This window comes from Phaenicophaeus curvirostris, chromosome Z, assembly GCF_032191515.1.
Source record: "Phaenicophaeus curvirostris isolate KB17595 chromosome Z, BPBGC_Pcur_1.0, whole genome shotgun sequence".
Taxonomy (NCBI): domain Eukaryota; kingdom Metazoa; phylum Chordata; class Aves; order Cuculiformes; family Cuculidae; genus Phaenicophaeus; species Phaenicophaeus curvirostris.
Genome location: NC_091431.1, coordinates 69,044,153 through 69,060,131, shown reverse-complemented (window position 1 = coordinate 69,060,131; position 15,979 = coordinate 69,044,153).

Genomic DNA, 15,979 nt, shown 5'->3' with positions numbered 1-15,979 from the left:
ACTAGAAGAATATTGTGCAGACTTGTTTTCATGATCAAATCATCTACCACATGCTTGTGCAGACACCAAGAAGAGTATGAAACGTCCCATAATTTAAAAATTAATTTTTCTTCTCATATCTCTGTTCTTCTTTTTTGGAATTCCATTTAAGATGATAGCACATAAAACAGGTCTGCATGTAGTGAAACTTTGATGGAGAGAGATGTTTCCATGAAAAAAAACATTCTGGAATGACATGAATCCAGAAGTTGGTGCTCAGCATATCAGCAGAACTAAGAGCAATACTTAGATTTAAACATTTGCTGGAAGCTGGAGATAACCCAGACCTGAATTGTGCCACATAAACATGCAGTAATACAGAAAAAAATCAAAAAATATAAGGTCTTTGATTAAATAGATTTGTTCAGAGAGATCTAGAGCTGTTTATCTTTTAGCTAAGTAAAAAAGCAATGCCCTAGCAAATATAGTGAGGGTCCGGGTCTAAGAAACTGTTGTTCCCTTGGACAGCATAGAAGAGAGTATTGAGAGAGAAAATTGATGCATTCTTTGCTGAAAAAGTCCTGCACATTGGAAGTTAACCTGAAGAAAATACTCTTACCTTTTCTCCACAAGTGGGTTCAAATGTACACCCATTTTGTCCCAGACTTTTTTTTATTCATGTAACATATATGCTTAGCAAAGTATAGTCATCTAAATTCCTTTAAACAGAAGTCATTTAAGGGGATGTTTAGTGTACTGAATCATCTTTTACAGGTCTTTTCCTTTCTGTGTCTGTACAAAGAGCTCAGATGACTTATTTAAATTAGACATCACTAGACAGATCTTGTTCAGACTCGACTGAACAAAGTCATCAATCCATAACATTAAATACAGATGGAGGCCAGAGTAACTGTGTGTCTCTGTTAAACACTTAAATTCAAACTCTGAACTTTATGTCGATTGAAAAAGTCAGCTTGGGGACCAAGGTATAAACAGATATTCCCCAAACTGGCAAATCATGCCCATCAAAAATGCAGTGCAGGTACCAGCATATAGGTCATTCCTGAACATTAATATGCTTATACATACTTAGATATGAGGGTTATGAGCATGTGATATAATCATACCCAGGTATGCTTATAGCACTTTTCCTCCTAGACAGCGAGCATACATATTGGTTAGGAATGTGCCTTTTATTTCTCCACTAAATTGGTAAAGTTTTACAGGTATTTAGACAAACACAATGACTTAATAAGATCAATAGTGAGTGTAGAAGAGTGAATGTGTAAAAAGGCAAAGTGTGATTCTACATGTATTGGTCACATCGCACTTGTAAAATTGAGAAAGTTTCTGTATATCAGTGCAGAAGAGAAATAGGTATTTCCTGTAACTACATATGGCCAAGGAAGCCTGGGATGTTGTTTGTGTACGACAGTTTCCTCATGCACAAAAGCACATTTTTTAGGGGATTTCTTGTTTTAAAAAAAAGCAAGAGCATCTGTGTTGGTCCGTAAGCACAACATAGTGTGATCACACATGTCTACTCTACAGAAGAAAGAAGAAACTGTGCATGTGACAGAAGGAGATTCTGTGTATTTGTGTGCATGTACATGCACATCTTTGCCCTGGGCAAGTTCAGCTCTTAGTTGGAAACTTGACAAATTGACTTTACTGGGATTTGAAAGAGATCTCAGGTGAACTAAATTTGTCTGCTTTCTTTTCCCACTAGTGCAGCTGAAATGGATTCTCAGTCTAATAAGGTTTGACAAGACCTGGCACTAGAGGCAGGTGCCAAGGAATCCAACTAGTTGAAAGCATTAGAGACACCATGGGCACCAGAGGATAGAGGTGTTGCTATGGGAACAGAGTGAAGGATGCTCTGTGGTGGCTGGTTAGGAAGTTTGTTTAAGAGGGAGCCAAGCAGCTGCAGCCTTGCTATCACCCTATGCTTGAACAATGGTAGGTAAATTCCAGCCTCCTCCCTGCTCCACTAGGAGCTCAGGAATTTAATTTTGCCTACTTACATGATTAAAGCTGAGATTGCTGATATCACTGGTGCCTCCTGAAAGGTGTCTACTGCAGAAGAAGATGGCTGGCTTGATACTCAAAACGGTGAAAGTCTGATTTGCAGTGGGTGTTTGAAGATATGGAAGATATTTTTTTTAAAGGATTCGAAGACCATTTTTTAGTTACGAAACTTTGAGCCTCCCTTTCTTTGTCTTCATCTCTCACTCTCCCCTGCCACCTCTCCCTTGACTCCCTGAAACATGTGCAGGCCCTTCTAAAGAGCACTGTTAGAAACAGAAAGACTTCTTACAATAACAATTACTGTTTCAAGCGGGGTTTATAAAAGTATTACCTGTTCCAGAAAACAATCACCAGGGCTTTTTATTGTTCTTTTCTTCCCTTCTTACATCTGCAGATTTTTAAAGATGGAAATGGGATGTAAGGAAAGGAGAGTGGAACTTTTCTGGCTCCAAACTAAAACACCAGTTGAGCAGCTGCAAGACTGTAATTATCATAATTTACATTTCAGTAATGTCTAGAATCCCCTGATAATACAACATCTCCACAGTGCTAGGTGCAGTCCATAATGTAATAGGAGACAACGCGTAGCCTGCAGTGCTTGAAAGGAAGATTAAAAAGAAAAGAGCAACATAAAACTGAAAAATAAATCTGAAAAAATGCATCCTTATACCACCTCAGAAAAGAGAGATAGGGAATTAAGAGGGAAAGATTTGAAATTATTTATTCACCACTTAAAGATTGTGCAGCAATGTTGAGCAAAAATCAGGCTCTATATACAACTTCTCTTCCAAATTGTCTCTGTTTGTAGCAGACAGAAGTATCTCAGGTTAACGATCATGATATACACGCATATATATAGATACCTCTATCCCTCTAAAAAGCTGTGTGTTTCTGTCTGTCTGCCCACTTATTTTCTGAGACCTGCTGCCTCAGTCCTGACCATTGCCAGAGATAAGACAACTTTTGTCCAAACCAATGCAAATATTCCTAATTAAACAGTAGTAGCTTATGTTTATTAAGACCTACTCAGTACATCATGTTGCTGCCTTTATTTAAACAGATATTTGTAAGTGAGCTTAGGATCTATAAAAGCATGATTTTAGTAACAAGTAAGCTGTATAATAGAAGTGTGATGCTGAGCTATCTATACATTTAAACATAAAACTGAAGAGAAAAGGGCATATGCCCACATTAATGAAAAGTGTTTTCCCTTCAGTAAAGTTTATCAGGTTGAGATATTGAAGTGTGTTTTGAGGAACTTTGAACCATTTTTAGGTCTGGAAGCCTTATGCAATTTCTATCTCACAGTCCTTTTTAAGTCTGCTTCTAACAGACTTTGCAAACTTAACTCTTGTGGGTTTCAATTGCCAGACCACAGGAAGGAACTTTAGGATTCATGTTATCTTTAGGGATGACATTTCAAATGGTGCTTAAGGTGAGTATATGTATATATGACTGAATGAAAAAATGTAAATTAAACTTTATTAATACAGACAGTCAAGCTTGCTTTATGTTGGCTGGGTCAATACAAGTAGTACAAGCAGTACCTGTAGTGCTACACAAACTTTAGTGCCAGTATGTAGAAGACAGACACTGAAAACCCCTGAGTGATGTGCAGAACGTGAAAAAGAACAATTTCTCATACTCTTTTCCAACCTATCACACATTAAATAAAATTCTCAATTACATTTTACGTAATAGAAAATTGAGAATATTTCTTCATATAATACACATGTAAGAAGGAATTAATGAATGTTAAAATTATACAAAGTTTCAAAAGACAAAAAAACTAATGAAATAATAATATTTTCTAGGGTACTAAATACAAAGATACAAGCTTTCAAAAAAAAAAAAATCCTGTAGTCCTATTTTTTGAGGCTAGAAGTTCACTGTAGTAAAGTGCCATTAAATGACTGACATATTCTTACGTTCCTTATCAGCTGTGGACTGTTAACTGCTGTTGGAGACAGGATAAATGGATGGTCTGACTTGATAGGACTGTCTTTGTGCTCATTTTGTTTGTACGACCCACTAACATACATCGATTCAGAGCTTAAATACAGTTACTGCTATTATGCATGGCTGAAAGGAAGTAATAGATCTCATTGCAGACCCATGTCTATGACCTTAGCAGTGGACAACAATTTCAGGATTTTCTAAAGATTAGTTCTTCCACAGACAAGGCAAAGAGATTCAGTCTCTTCTCTTTAAGAGTCCAGATTACTGGGGTTTTTTGTTTGTTTTTGTTTTATTTTTCCCTGCAGACACTTACATGTAATTTATTTGCTGATTCAGGGTAGTGTCATTTTTGTTCCTTGAAGTTCTCTCAGTAATCATTAAGGGGCATCTCCCTAAAGAGGAAAATGGTGCAAGATCTTCTCTTATGTCTCTGAGTTAACCCATTGGATTTAATTCAGTATTGGCAAAATAAAGAAAACCTCCCCAGTATCAAAACTTGTGAAATACTTTTAAAGTAAAAGCAAGCCAATTGTGAGTCATTTCCTATATGTGTTTGGGGAGAAAAGGTGGGAGGAGTGATTCAGAATTATGATTATAATAAACCACTAGTTGCACTTCAGTAGTGGAGTCACTACTTCATCTCCATCCTAATGTAGTGACTCAATGTCTGGGTAACATTATTTACTGCTAAATAATGAATATGCCTGTATCTATGATAAAATGGAAAGGGTCTGGTTTCTATTCATACTTTTTTTTCTGGTTTTGGAAACCTGGTTTATTAAAATTTCATATGCCCTTTATGTAGCCAGTATTCCATAAATAACAGAGAATACATATCCCTAAAAATGCAAACAAACCAACAAAAACTACAAAGAAAAAAAAGTGATGCACTAAAATTACAAAGTAAATTCACTTTCATTCCAAAATAAATTCCACCTAATTCATATACTGCCCTTGCCCTTTTTTCATTATTAGTCACTAAGGCTCAATGCAGGATGGACCATGAAAAGCCTTAACTTCAGTGATGGGTGCCTTTTAGTTGCCATACTGAAAAGACTACAAGGTATATAAGCACATAATTTGCAGGAATAAAACACAGGTAACATTGACTAGGAGTGCTTAAAAAAACTTTCAATGGATTCCGAATCTCAGAAAGGAGGTTAATATGTAAGCCTAGGATTTTTGATGAAGTTCTTGGTCAAAGAGAGAGATAACTGTAGAGTAACAGTTATTTGCCCCTTGAAACAAGGAAAATATAATAACAGACATCAATATCTGTTCTATATATCCATTCTATCCAGCCTGTTTCATAGAAATAATTAAAGAGTTAATTTATAGTAGTCCACCAAAACTATCAAGTTAAATAAAAATTATATTCTCAAAATCTCTTTTCCTAATATTTTTTCCTTTTTGAAGAACATAGAGTTTCTTATCTGTAAATCAGTATTGACAATATTCCTTTGCACTGCTAGATCTAGTTATGAATATGTACATACACTCTATACTCTGCCTGAGTAGGTAGTTTTAAAAATTGTCACTGGAGTCTGGCTGATGTTGTGCCCATCTGCACGAAGGGTCAGAAGGAGGACCTAGGAAACTGCAGGCCTGTCAGTCTGACCTCAGTGCCAGGAAAAGTCATGGAACAGGTGATCTTGAGTGCTATCATACAGCACATGCAAGAGAACCAAGTGATCAGGCCCAGTCAACACGGGTTCATGAAAGGCAGGTCTTGCCAAACTAACCTGATCGCCTTCTATGACAAAGTGACCCACCTACTGGATGAAGGAAAGGCTGTGGATGTTTCTTCTTAGACTTCAGTAAAGCCTTTGACACAGTTTCTCACAGCATTCTGCTTGAGAAACTGTCACCTCTGGCCTGGACCGGCGCACACTCTCCTGGGTGGAAAACTGGTTGGCTGGCCGGGCCCAGAGAGTGGTGGGAAATGGAGTTAACTCCAGCTGGAGGCCAGTGAGGAGTGGTGTCCCCAGGGCTCAGTGCTGGGTCCAGCCCTGTTCAATGTCTTTATCAATGACCTGGATGAAGGCACTGAGTGCACCCTTAGCAAGTTTCTGGATGACACTAAGCTGGGTGGAAACGTCAATCTGCTGGAGGGTCGGGAGGCTCCAAAGGGTCATTGGGCACTGGCAGAGGAAGCCCAGGGAGGTGGTTGTGTCACTATCCTTGGAGGTATTTAAAAGATGAGTGAATGAAGTGCTGAGGGACATGGTTTAGTGGTAAATAGGAATGGTTGAACTCAATGATCCTGTCGGTCTTTTCCAACCTAGTGATTCTGTGATTCTGTGATTTCATCTCTCTTGGCTCTTCTATAGCTTCAGTCACCACTACAGTGGACAATCTTTCATGTTGTTTCATCAACATCTTTATGCCCTCACAAACCAGGGATTTTTTTCTTATGTTATGAAGCTGAGTATGAAAACATGAAGGATGATTGGTGTAGGTCACACAAAGACTGAGAAGAAATGGAAATTTAATTTGTATTATCGATGTTTGTCCTTTATTTCCAAATAGTTCTTCATACGGAAGTACATGGCTCAAATAGATGTCAAGAGGTTAGACAGGCTGACTCTATGACCCCAGCATAGGCCAAATCTGATAGCACCCCTATTGTTTTGAGTTAACAGTTGCCTAAACTATTCTGAAACTACTTCATAGTTGGAAACCTCAAAATTTCTTTATGAATCTATATTCTGGCTCCTAACTATCCCCGCCACTGGAAAAGTTTCCTAACTCACAGTTGATATCTCCCAAATTCTTGTCGTATCTGCCGCAACGGGAAGAAGAGATTATTTCCATCTGTTGTAGGACTTGGCATTGCTATCACACCTCAAAGACATATTTCTAAGATCTTCAATAATTTCTTCTTCCAAAACCTCTACTGATGGCTGTATTTCCTCAAGTGTGTTACTGCAAACAAGGTGAAAGAGTCATCTGAACTGCAGACTCTGGCCTTACATGGAAAAAATCATCCACCTATCTGATCTTTCCCTGACACATTGCATTATACACAGATGTGGAAATCATCAGGTTCATTTTTTTTTTTTTCCAGCACTGACAGAGACATTCATTCTAATATATTTTCTATTTTTTCATGGCTTTGTTTTTCATATTTCATGCAATTTCTCACCAAAGTATTAGCTACAAATAGGGTGTATTTTCCAAGATGAAACTCATCAAGTATTTCGACTTTCTATTAAGGAAAAAAAAAAGAGGGGGAAAAAGAAAAAGATGATTTGAGCAAATCAAGTCCCACTGTTACACTTATATCAAGGTACAAAATCTAGGTAAATTGAAAGGATAGGAACTTCTTTAACATTTTGTTTTGTAGTATTTTTCTATTTTGTTTCCCTATTAGAAAGAGTAGTTCACTGAAAATTAATGCTTAACTGGAATCTTCATTATTTAATGATTACAGTATTTTTCCTTTTCATAAACATTTGTTCTAGACAAAAAATGCTTAGCACTTTTAACAAGATATTTGAAAATGTGATTAAAATATCTTTTAAAAACAGTGATTTCTGAGAACAGAGCTCAAAACTGGCTTTGTTCGGCATTCTTCTTCATCTTGCTTATTTCTGTTCTTAAAAAGAAAACAACAACAAATATAAGGATTTCTGATGTTTATTTTGATGTGTCTTAATGTAACACTGGGAGCCAAGTGAGTATTCAAGGAACTTCTTATGCAGTAGTTCAGGGTCACAGTAGTTCAGGGTAATACCAGATATATTCATTTGAGATGAATTCCAGATAACCATTCACAGCAATGAATGCAGTAATATGTCCACAAGATTCCTTGGTCTTCTCCATCATCAGTCACTATTCATTGAAGAGCTGGTCCATCAGATTCAGGAAGGCTTTCTGCAGCAAGAGCTGCAGTCTAGGGTTGTCTTGCTGAGATTATTTCTGGAGCTGCACTCTGCACATTTTCTCCTTCCTTTCAGCATTCTCCACACAGAACATCTGGAGTACTTCACAGAAAGTGTACATTGAAGGAAGGCACCTAGTTCACACGGTTATCAAAGGAGGGGAAGAGACAGGGAGAGATTGGTTGTTATTTTTTCCCCAAAGCCTGACACAGATTTTGTTATTGCTGTTGATTTTGGCCTGGATTCATACTAACTAGCTCTGGGACCCTAATGGAAAAGCCTAAGTTAGAAGCATAGCCACAACAGTGTCCCTCCATAATCACAGGAAAGAAATAGGTGCCTCTGGATGGCAGACTGACTCACCCAGGAACAGAGAAGCTCTCTAGTGACAGTGGAAAGAATCTAAAATAATTGCATTCCTGGTTTAAATACCTTAAATATGTTATGTTATGTTATGTTATGTTATGTTATGTTATGTTATGTTATGTTATGTTATGTTATGTTATGTTATGTTATGTTATGTTATGTTATGTTATGTTATGTTATGTTATGTTATGTTATGTATGCTGAATCTGGGTTTTTATACACAAGCTTTTGAGATAGCAAAAGAGTGATGAGCTATATAAAGTTCAAGGCAGTGTTTGAAGCATAGAATCATAGAATCATAGAATAACCAGGTTGGAAGAGACCCACCAGATAATCGAGTCCAACCATTCCTATCAAACACTAAACCATGCCCCTTAGCACCTCGTCCACCCGTGCCTTAAACACCTCCAGGGAAGGTGAATCAACCACCTCCCTGGGCAGCCTGTTCCAGTGCCCAATGACCATTTCTGTGAAAAATTTTTTCCTAATGTCCAGCCTAAACCTCCCCTGGCGGAGCTTGAGGCCATTCCCTCTTGTCCTGTCCCCTGTCACTTGGGAGAAGAGGCCAGCACCCTCCTCTCTACAACCTCCTTTCAGGTAGTTGTAGAGAGCAATGAGGTCTCCCCTCAGCCTCCTCTTCTCCAGGCTAAACAACCCCAGCTCTCTCAGCTGCTCCTCGTAAGACCTGTTCTCCAGCCCCTTCACCAGCTTTGTTGCTCTTCTCTGGACTCACTCCAGAGCCTCAACATCCTTCTTGTGGTGAGGGGCCCAGAACTGAACACAGGATTCGAGCAGCGGTCTCACCAGTGCCGAGTACAGAGGGAGAATAACCTCCCTGGACCTGCTGGTCACACCATTTCCGATACAAGCCAAGATGCCACCCGGGCCACTGCTGGCTCATATTCAGTCGCTGTCAACCAACACGCCCAGGTCCTTCTCCTCCAGGCAATAATTCAACACAGAACTGTGGAGTTGTGAGCTGTACTTTCTTCTTTTGTTGTTATTGTTTTTCTCTTTGCAAGTTACATTTCTTATCAAGAAATGATTAATTTTCTTCAGTTCTCTCCCAGATTTAATAGAAGATTGGGCAATGTGTTAATTTTTGTTTTGAATGCCAATTTAAATTAAAAGCTATAGAACTAACATGACTAACCTCTCTTTGAGTCTGCTTGGCTCAATTTGCGTGCTCTAGCACTTCTTAGGAGACAAATGAAAGTCAGTGAAGTTCCTTGCCTCTTCCCTCACCCCTCAAAAATAAAAAAAGATGTCAATTTTCAATATGAACTTACAGGATTCCAAGTGACCTCTTCAGATCCTTGGCGGCCAAGTAGATGATGGAACCAGAACTTACCACTCAATGTTTTACTTTTCTAGTTCTATACTCATCATCACAGTCTTCTTCAGGCTTTTGGACATTGCTGGAAAACTATGTTGCAAGTGTGTGAAAAAAAGCGTCAGGAAAATTTGCTCCAAGACCTGGGGGGAAAAAACAGTGAAATAAGAAATGGTACAGAAAACATATCCTGTATTTGTCTTTCCTAGAACTTTATGATTTTATAAAATTTAGAGTATTTTTCTTCTGTTTATTTGTTACTTCCCTCCTTAAATTGAAAATAGAAAAACCAATCTCATTGAAAATGCTTTAAGACATTTTTTTATTTCTACATAAAAATCCATATCTAAAATCATACTCATATTAAAATCAGACTTTAAATAGACATAAATCACTGTTGAATTCTATGTCTTGAAACTTCTGCAGATTTCTGTGGGAACATTGTGAGTCCTTCTACTAGAAATTCAACAGGATTTTGTCTGCAAGGAGTTATCCCTGGCCCAAATATGTTAGCAAACTGTACATTTGCACATTTAAAATCATAGCCCAAAGTAGTTCCTCAGCAGTATGTGCAAAAAATGAGCATCAGAAACCTGGAAAGATCACTTATTTTCTCTCAAACATCCTCAGAAGAAGCAGGGTATACCAAAGGCTTATTTTCTTTATCAAGAGCCACATGCACCAGTGCAAGCCATACTGTATTTGGGCTAATTCACATATCACAATGATAGGCTTAGTTCAGACTTAACAGCCAAAATCAGAGAGAGAGGAAGGAGAGAGAGACTATCTTGAGGTGGGAGGTGGGCTTTATCATTTGTTTCACATATTTTAGGCTCAATTAACACATCTTGAGGATTCTTATGACACTGCTAACAAGAATTAATGCAGAAGTTATGCATTTTAGCTTTTATCTCAATTGTGTTGCATGAGCCTGGCAAAGTTGAAAAGCTGCTAATTTAGTAGTCAGCAGTGTCAAATAAAATTTCTAAACTGTATGTCTATAAAAGAACATCTTTGCAATAAGGCATAGCAAATATGCTTGCAAAACAGTTCAGTCAGCAAACCTGTTTTAGGTTTTGAAATATCTGGCAATGACATTTATTAGAACGAAACTATAATATATCAGCGATATAAAGAGCTGTCTTTTCATCACTGGCACTTTATTATAGGCACTAATTTTGTGCAAAATCCTTTAGATTCTTTGCAAAACACCTGCTGAACTTAAAGAAATATGGTTACTGCTTGCGCTGAGACAGATGTAGCTTAATCACATAATACTGAATTTGACTTTTCAGTGCCTCACAATAAATGAACTGAACATACCAGTGCAGGAGATTTAAATCTTGTTCCAATTTGAATACTGTTTTCACTGATTGGAGGGCCTGAGCTACAGCCAGCTTCCCCAGGTCTCTGACAGTAATTTTGTTTAAGCCATTGTATCACTTGTATGGGTTTTTTTTAACAAATAATAACTTAGATCAAAATTTCAAACAGTACACTGAAAGTTGAACTTCTCCTTTGGAGATAATTTTTCTTTTCTTCTCTATTGTTTCTTTGCCTGTTATTATCTAGACAGGTATTGAGCTTTCCTGTGGCTTTATTTTCTCTTCTAGACACTGTTTGTCAGAGTATTTTTATTTTTTGAGGATTTTTGACGATTGACAGTATTTAAAAGGGATTTTGCTGTGGAGGCAGCTATAATGAACATCTTGAGCTGAGAATGGAATACGACAGGCCATTTCCTTACTCTGTCATCAATTACACATGATTAGTTTTATATGTTGATTGATTCCTGGTGGTAGGATAAGTCAATTTCTATGAATTTCAGTCACCAGGTAGTGCTCAGATTGAGATTCAAATTCATAAATCTTTTCATAATTCTGTTTTTTTTAGAGTTGATGGTGATTCTGGGAATATGTGCACACATGCTTGTGAGTGTGACAGTTTCATATGCTGTGAATCTGTATATGTTTCTGAAAGACTGTCTAATAATCCAACAATACAATGTCTTTACATAATACTGAAATTACATAATACAGCATGCAGCACACACATCTAAATGAACAAATATCCATAAACATATTTACAGAATATGTATGCTACATTTTGCTGTGCATATATTTTTGTCTCTCCCTATTGAGTCTTATTTACACTGTAATGTTAAATAATAGTACTTTAATTTTACTTCTTCAGATAAGCTGTGTGCTTCATAAAAAAACATAAAACAATGAAACCTCATGAATATTTATATCAATGGCTACATAGCATTATAGTCATAATCTCTGGAACTGGTTCTCACCGGTTCAGAATTAATTATCAAGTTCAGTTTTAATTGCATTCTTCTAAATTACAAAAAAAAAAAAAAAAGAAAAACCACCCATAATGAATTAGCTCTGCTGGGCCTGGTGTACGCGAGACTGCTTTTTGCAATCCCACTCTTAATGTGTAGTGATGAGACAAAGCCATGTGATTCAGAGGCTCCTCTTGAAATAAACTTGCTTAAATGTTAATGTTTCTTCTACTTTAAAGATTAAACAAAAATCTTATTACTAGTTGCTGTGGCAGATCTGTTGAAATGACTGTTCCTTTAGACAGCCACATTTGCCTCTTTAGCTAGTTTTGATATACATATGATTGCATGCTACCTACACACAAAATATGTTTCAGTAATGGCTGAAAATATCTGGGGGAATAGCATCTTTCTGGAGACAATCAGCTTGAGTTCTGGGCTTCAGTTGTCTTCCATGTTTGAGTCCACTGGCTCTTCACTCAAGTATCTGAGATCTATAAGGAAACAGTAAGCAAAAGTCTCTACAGCATCCTTTGGTATGAATGACAAAATCTACCAGTTTCCTAGGAATTTGGGGAAGATTCCCAGACTGAGCAGGAATCTGCAAACATACATCCCCCATCTCATGGTCACCCCTCCAGGATGCATTTTGCTTGACAAATCTGGAAGACATATGTCCTTACCACTCCTTTTTCTTTCCCTCTCCCCATCTGCACACAACCAGGGTCACTGATTACCCCATCCTCAAACAAGACTACTAAGAAGCCTATTGCTTACTGCTGCTACTAGTATCAATGTCACTCCCAAATTAGATATATTTCTGCCTTGTACTTTGTCTCCTCAACCCTCTTATGTACAGAGAAAGTATATAGGGTTATTCTTCCTTTAATTTATCAGCTCCAGTGTGCACACATGTAAACAACAGTAAAAATCAAATGCTTTTTTAGTCTCCTGTTTTCAGTCATCCGAAGATCTTGTGGCCTGTATAATCACCCATCCCAGCTGTATAATCACAGAAAGTTTGCTAGTCTCATAATTTCTGGCAGATGAAGGTCCTGACAGAACCTCAGGCTATTACCCTGTTCAGGCAGAGTGTAAAATGGAAGATTCAAGATTCATACTCCCTGTGCATAGTTGCTGGTCTGTATCCAAAAGTCTTGCAAATTATTTGAACTCAAGTCCATCACTTAAGGACGAGAAGGGGAGGCAGGAAAAAAAAAAAGTATAAAATCAAAGCATGAAACCTTCCTCTGGATCTTTCTTTCCTGTCAGGTGTGTATTTCCTTTTTAAAGTCAGGTCCTATCCAAGAGGAGATTCTCTTGCTGCTGGCTAGATACAGGAAAATTATATTTTTAAAGAATTACAGCTATTTTTTGAGATAGAACTGGAGATTTGTTCTCAGGATCTTCATGAGCCATTACACTCTCTTAGTTGCTCACTAGAAAGACAGTGTAACCAGATGCCTAATTCTAGAGCATATGAATAACATGCTGGTTTGATCAGGGCTGTTCTGTCATCCATGATACTTATTCCATCCCTGCACAGAAAAAGGACATAAATTATAAACAGTGGAGCAAGCAATAGTCAGTTTGCAGTTTTAAGAAAATTTGAAAGAAGCTGAACACAAGTTTATATGTAAAAATTCAGACTCATCTAGGGATACTCAAAATAACGCTAATGAAGAAAGCAGTATTACCACTAAATTTGTTAATAATAAGGAAGGATAAAGACAACTAAGTAATTGTTGGTAGATTCTCTTGATCAGAAAAAGAAACCCATAGAAAATCCTCAAACCATCAGCCTAAATGTCTCGATTAACTATCATAAGAGATAGATGAAAGACTTCTCATCCTGGAAACAGTCGGTAAAACACAGGTAGAAAGAACATTGATATCTATTTTCTGCTGCTATCTAATGACCTGGAATGCAAAGAGCTATGAGTCTTACTTACTTATCGCCCAAAAAAGCACAGCAATAATTGTTTAAAACTACCTTTTTATAAATTCACTTCCCCTCACTAGAATAATTTCTATTTCTTTTTCTAATTTTAGATTACTCAGGCTGCTTATTTATTTCAGATTTATTGGCTGTTATTACAATCTAAAGTACTCTTCAGAGCAAGACAAGGGTATTCCTTACATTCTTGGAGACACATTTGCTGCATATACAACATAACAGCACTTTTTCTAAATGCTAGAAATTCCCAAGCACTACTGCAGTAAAAAGAAGAAACATGAAAATGGAAGGACAGGAAAAGAAAGTACTAGCAAAGCAGTGAAAGGAAAGTCCAGAGTAAAGCTGTATATGAAGTTGGATACAGGCAAGTTTTGTCCCGGGAAGAATCAATAAAAGCAATCATGTAGAATCAACACTTATGTGGATTTAAGTCACATGACTCTAAGGCTTAAAATAGAGATGCACTACAGCAGATGGCAGCTTGTGGAGGAAAAGCATAGGCACAAGAAGTGTTGTCCTTTGATGAGGTTTCACAGAGGTGGTATTGGCAGGAAAAATATTTATTTTCCCAAATCCAGAAGCAAAAGAAGCAGGTTACTGAGAAAATCATAGTCCAGGACAGTTGTAGGGGGTTGTATGAGCAAGGCATTTCATAGATATTTAAATGCATTTATATGCAGTATGGCTGAATGAGGAGAAAAAAAAAGGGGGTTGAAGGCCTTCTGTCAAGCAGTTCTCCTTCTTTTTTTTGTTTTTTTTTTCCTTCCTTTCACATTCAAATTGCTGCAAGTTGGATCTTGAAAAGAACAACTGACATCTAGCCGGGTGGCTAACCTGTTAGGAAGTTTGTAACCCCTAATAAGCCTACTTTCTTCTAAATAAAGTCCTGCATTTCTCCTTGGTGACCTTTTAGAACACTTTTATAACTTAAATCTGCATTTATCTTTACATTTTTGTTTCTATTCAGTAATCACTTTCTTTCTCCTCTTTTTAATGTTTGATATTTCATCCACTCCATGGAGTTTCTTCATCTGAACAGATTTAGCTTACCGTTCTTTCACATTTTAGATCTGCAAAAATAACAAAATAGCTTCACTACAGCACGGGAAATGTCAGGGAAGTGGGTGTATCCAGCTGTCACCTCCTTTCTGCTCTGAATGAAGGAACAATTAAATGGTCCTTTGTTTAGAAGCAGCTGAAACAATGAGAGGCACTGACCCAAATACAGGTCACACATAAAATAAATCAGGGATCTGGACTATGTGGGTGGAAAACTTCACAGAATACAGCAGTGGTAGGGAAAAAGGGAGAGTGGATTTGTTTGCAGCTGTGTGGAAAAAGGAGAGGAAGAAAAAGGTGAGGGGGCAGAAATAGAATTAGAAGTCACAGAAAAGGCCCAGACAGCCAGAAAAAGCCTGAAAATATAGCTAAGAAAAGGAAACAAAGGCAGAAGAAGAGCAAGAAGGATACATGATGCCTTGGTGAAAGAAAGTAATCATCAATATTTTTTTCTGTGACTTAAGTTTTCCTGTGTTCAGAAATCAAGCTTTTTCATGTGTTTAAGTCAGTAAACAGGGAAAAAAAAAACCAACCCAAAAAAACCCAACCAAACACAAACACGTATCTTATTCCTTTTCCTCTCTGGAGTTAAGCAAGGTCCAGACCCCCTCTGTTCCTTTCCATGCATATCCTAAGCAATTCATTGGGTGAAAGGAATTTTCATTTTGATGTCTTTGCCGATGGCATATATGTGGGTTTCTGTCTATTAGGTAGTTCACTAACACGCAGAGACCCAGAGAAGGTGGGCAGGTTGAGATCTTTCCCAAAACGGCTCTGAAGAAAAACTAGGCATCAGTGTTTACGTGGTAGAATTCTCATCCTAGACAGGTCTGCCTGAGTTTGCCTGCTAACAATGGACACTCAAAGATGTACTCAAATCTACTTTAACAAATGCAGCTTTGTGTCTATTAAAGATATAAAATTGGAGAGGAACTTCTTGGCCATTAAGGTCAATACCTTACTTTCCTTTGTTGTTTTCTTAAATGAATTGTTAAAAATCCTCATGATTGGCTAAATATGGTTGTCTGTGCTTGTTTGCCAAGCTGGTCCGAGTGTGACAGAATTTCCCTGCTTTGATGGTTTGACACCGGTCATTTCTGGACCCTGATAACTTTTCAAGTTTT